Raw genomic sequence first — 5,495 nt, forward strand, 5'->3', positions numbered from 1 at the left:
AGAAATGATGGGCCCAGTTCGTCACCCAGCAGTGGGAGGTCCATAGTCGAGGTGGTTGTCTTGCCCAGACTGTGGTTGCACGGAGAAGCCACACCTCTGTACAGCCGCTGAGCTGAGCAGGCGACTTAATCGGAAAAACTTAGCGACGATTGGTTGGGATGGATGTTCCTGTTCACAGAAGATTCATAAACAGATTGAGTCTCCCCCACCCCGATACCCCATCATGCTTTCTATGAATGAAACTGTCCTCTCAACCCCACCCCTGCCCCAAAAGCCTAATCTTTAAATCCCAAAATCTAGTCAGGATTTATTTGGTTATCCTACATAGGATTTCTTTTGGCCCCGATGATATGAACATGGTTCCTATCGGACTTCTGACACAGGTGCTTGTGGAAAGACATTTGCAAATATGTTTTTTAGGATGGTCATGCAGCCCATGTACATCTTAAAGTGACGCATCAGTGACTTTAGAAAGAAGATGGATACACTGAAGATATAGATCATTCAGTGGCTACTAGCCACAGCAAGCAAAATGTGACCTCCAATTCCACAAAGAATATGCCTCTGATTACAGTTCTGTGAAAATCAGAATTCCACCAAAGTCTTGTGGAGAGCCATACGTAATAACTTATCAATACAGGCTACAACCCCATTAGGGGAAAAAAAACACAATGTGTGTAGATTTTTGCAAATGATTGTGCTGCCAGTTTTCAAAATAAATAAATTTAAAAAAACAAATAAATAATAAATTCCATTAGCAGGCCTAAGGCGGGGTCTACAGAATATCTGAGGGTAGACCCAACCATTATCAGATGGGTCCAGAGCTAGTGTTGTGCATTTTCAGGATGGCATGGATGTAAAGTCTGACACAAAAATTGTCTATTCCTGGAGTATACAGATAGGATAACATTTTTTTGGGGGGAGACCTTGACTTGCACCTTTCTTGTCCAAACAACTGGCCTGGAATTTAAAAAAAAAGAACCTATCTGATTGGAAACTGGTGGAAAATCCTAGATTATACATGGGACTTCAGCAGGGTAATGCCACATGGTATGAAAGCCACCATGGCAATGTAAGCCAGCTTGAAAATCTGTGGTGGGAGGGAGGTAAGTCACCTCCCCCCCTTACTCATCACCATTCATAGGGTCACTTGGATAGCTTCCAGTCTGAAAGAAAATGTTTAGAATGTACTATTGAGATGGTATCTATCACACAGTAGAACATTCTGCTGTTGGGAAAAGGTCTCTTCCATTGCAAACCATTTCTATTGCTCTCAGGCACAAAATCAGATACAAAATTGGTACAGAAATGAGAAATTAACACCGTAAGATATCCACTGGGAGTTTTTATTCAGTTCCTTTCATTTTTATCACATGCGGTGAACCTGGCCTGTTGTTTTTGGGATGTGGGGAGGATTTCTGGGGGTTTGTTCTGTCGGTTTTAAGTTGTAATGCTTTAACTGCAACTGAGCCATGAGGAAAGGAAGGCATAAATATTTAAATAAATAAATACATAAATAAATAAATAATTTTTTCCCTGGGAATTTTCAGTTTAATGGAACAAGTCTCAGTTCCATACAATACACAAACTTATCTTCTGAGATTATCCAGATGAAGTTTTTTCTCCAGCGCATTGGAGAGAGAACTGATCCAATCCGATGCATGCTTACTCAGAAATGAATTCAATGGGACTTAGGTGAGAATGCAAAGGATTGCTCCCTCAATAATTTGTTTCATCCTTGCTGGAAATTTACAGTCTGACATTCAGGAACAGCATTGATTTTCTTGATAAAACGAGCCTCGGGGAGTTGAGAGGATCTACAAAAGCATTTGACTAATGGTCTGCATGGAATCCAGATTCAACGAGTGTCATATGATGTTACCACAGCATTGTATTGCAGCAGATTGCAATACACCAAAAGGAAGAAAATTCTATTCACAGAAGTGATTGTTTCAAACTTTTGTTGTCCTGCTTTCATTTGATGTTATGAATAGAGAATCAGTTAGACTTAAATCGTCCTAACCTCCACAGGCTGAATATCTTTTCCCAACTCAGGGTTAGGGACTCAATCAAGTCAATTTCTTCTTCCTCTTTGTTCCCTACTCCTTCTAACTGCCCTCAGCATTCCAGGGTAAATTATCTTGAGCATATCTGGTATTGATTGGGCTCGTTTTCAGTTTCCATTAAAAAAAAAAAAAAGTTTGCAAGCTATTCTTTTCTGTGTACCCAGAGGGTCCCCTGAGTAGTATGCAGAACCCCTTACTTTTAGTGTGGGTGTCTTTATTAAGGCGCTATCCAGTTTTCTGTTAGAAGGAGAGCCGATGATTTCTTGATAGCAGTTTGTCACAAAATACATTCTAAGCAAAATATGCTAAACTGTCTTATGGAAATGGATTACCTGATCCTGCTAAAGAGACCCTCAGACATCAGGAGGCTCTTGTAGCCTATCTCTAACTGGATCAGAACCCCTGACTGCAAACAGGATGCTTATCCAGATGTCCAAATTTATGCTTCTGTTTCCTCATTCGTGTAAATGGATAAATGGTTTATAACCTGATTCTAAATTCTTGGGGAAATGTGGTTTTTGGATATTCATTTCAGACTCATCAGAAAACAATAATTTGATTTCCACAATCTGTGTGTGATTAAACCCCTTGGCATTCTGGCTCAAGCAGTCACACAGATACATCTTTTTAAAGAACAGCTGGCACTGGAATTGGGGTGAGAGGTGCAATGGAAGGTTTGTGAGCGAGCCGAGAACTAACTTAGAATTTCTAACTGTCCAGGCAAAATTGACAACTCTAGGACTGAACTGGAATTCTCTCTCTCTTGCTCTCAGTTTTGGGTTGAGACAAACATTGATTCATAAGCTCATTGGCAGATTAGATGGGAAATTGTCTTTTCATATAAGGAAAACCCTGCTCTGTATATTGGCATCAAAATAAAAGGTGTCATTGACTGGTACATTTTTAATAGATTAAAAAAAAGAACAAGAGTGGCGCATGTCTAGAAAAGGGGCAGTCAAGGGGAGCGGTGACTGTCCTCCTTTAGCAAGCAATACTAATACAAATGCATTACTAGTTCTGAAGCGGAGCCTTTGGCTCAAATGAATCCCTGGGTGGAAGTTGAGGATGATGCTGATGATGCTGGGAAGACTGAAGAGAGGTAGGGTGGGCAGTCCCCATGGTCTCTTTCTGCTGGTATTGGGGGGAGGGTGATGGCTTAGCTGCTGGAAGAGCTAGGGGGATTTCAGAATCAGAGGCTGCTCAGGTTGGAACTGGAGGCATACCAGATTGTTTTCCTCTAAACGATCACAGAAAAATTGAGAAGGCCACCAAAACACCCCTGAGTTTAAAATTGCACAGGGGGGGGGGTAATAAAAAGATCTCGAGCTAACCCATGCGAGTGGGTAGCCTGGGCAGTAGAAATCTAGGCTAACTGAGGAAAATCCTCCAGACAATGTGATCTGAGATATAGGGACCAGTGAGGCCCTGCTTTTCTCACCTCTGCAGCTCCCCTCCCCATCTTAGGGGCACACAGAAGTAAAGTCTGTACATTGGTTGTGTTCCTTCCCTTTGTCCTATCCCACATGGATGGTAGAGAGAAATGATTCTGGTTCCCAGCAAACTCGAGTGGAGGGAACACAATGGCCCCATTTCTGCCTCTTGCCATATACAAGCTTCAAGAATAATGGGGTGATGGCAGCAAAATTAGCTTACCTAGGACAGCAAAATTAATTTGCCTAGGGCAGTGAAATGGTTTAACCCTGCCTGGGAAAATGTCAGTGCAGAGCCCCCTAATTCTACAGCAGTCAGTTATTACACGAATCATGGCTTACAAAGCTTTGTTACGTCAACAGGTTGCCCCCAGCCAGCACAGCACAGTAAGGGACACCCTTACTGAAGGCACCCGGTGCCCAGGGTTTTTATTAGAGATGTGGGGGGGGGAGGCACCCCGGGGGAACATGTTCAGTGGCTTGTGCAAGAGATGGGGCTTCTTGAAGACTGGTCGGGAGATAACTTGCTCCCTGCAAATGGCGCTTAAATGTACAGGCACTAGAACGAGCGGGGATGGCAGGTGAACTTTGCTCACCGGAAGCATGAAAGGCAGCGGTTCTATCTGTCCCGCCAGTCACTCGGATAATATTCTGGCCCTGGGATAATACATGCCCTGGTTGCTTTAAGGGGCTCGTGTGCATCCAGATCCTGGTTCCAGATGCTCTACCCTGGAAGGGCAGCTTTGGAGGACCACTTGAGGGCTGAGTCATGTTACGACAGTCTCCAGCACCCCCGCAATTGTGGGGCCAGATAAAGGACTTATGAAAACAACTAAGCGAAAGCTACAAAAAAAAAAAAAGAGCCGAGGACCTTAGGGTCCATAGCATTTTTAGCAGCTAGGAGATGGTAGAATGATGTGGGTCTGTGTACATTGATTAAGGATGGAAAGGAGGATGGGAGGGAGAAATGGGATCTGCAGGATAAGTTGAGGACAGTTCAGGGAAGCAGATCCTCTGTCTCCTCCGGGCAGGAGCAGAACTCACAGCTTAAACCTGTGTCCTGGGTCAATGGAACCATGGATGGAATACAAAGCCACGCCAGCTCAACACTGGAACAGACAAGCCAAGCCGGGGTCAGGACTGCCGCCCGCAGTCCTGCAAGAGCCAAAGCAGAATCCAGAGTCTACCTTACCACAAGACGGAAGCAAGCGAGCATGCGAAGGCTGCAGGTTGTTCCGAAGGAAGGGGGGGGGGAAAGAACCTCTTATTCATTAGCAAAATAATAAAGATCGTTGTTATCATTTCCAAATGTTAAAAAGAAAATAAAAACAGAAGGGAGGTGGACGGCTACAGTCCAAGAGTCACGCAACCTCCTCCCTTGTTCAGGTGAGTTTGTTAAATCCATTTCCTAGGAAAGGATGCTCCCCGATCTGTTCTTCCGATGAAGGCAAATGACAGTCAGCACATCCGCTTCGCCTTTGGGAGCAGCCACAGTCTCAACCTCCAAAGAGGCTCAGGAACAAGCTCCGGGGTGTTTTTTTCTTTCTTTCACAGCATTGATCGGTTTGCTTATTCTTTTTTAATATATGCCCCTCCCCATTTATAAACACTTCACCATAGCGTCCCATTCTTGGACTTCGAAAGTGAATCCGACAGATTAGATACTCCATCCTCCTTCCATGAAATCTCCTGTTTTCTACGGACATTCCTTTTTCTTCAGCTTTCTGTCTCCAAAGTGAACGACGCTTATCATTCCCAACTCCAAGCCTGACCGCTCAGATTCCATTCCTGGGGAAGCCTTCAAGAGGGCCCTGACCCCATATTCTTGCCTCACAACCCATCCCAACTGGGTGGGCAAACGGGCAAACTTCTATCTGCCACGACGCGAGAGACGCCTGGACGGAAACCGCTTTGAACCAGCACTGAGTGGGAACACCACGCCCCAACAAATCTCCAATCCGCCATTATGATTCCTTGCCCCCTTTTTTTTTTTTTGAAA

The sequence above is a fragment of the Heteronotia binoei genome, chromosome 20 (genome assembly GCF_032191835.1).
Source record: "Heteronotia binoei isolate CCM8104 ecotype False Entrance Well chromosome 20, APGP_CSIRO_Hbin_v1, whole genome shotgun sequence".
NCBI classification, from domain to species: domain Eukaryota; kingdom Metazoa; phylum Chordata; class Lepidosauria; order Squamata; family Gekkonidae; genus Heteronotia; species Heteronotia binoei.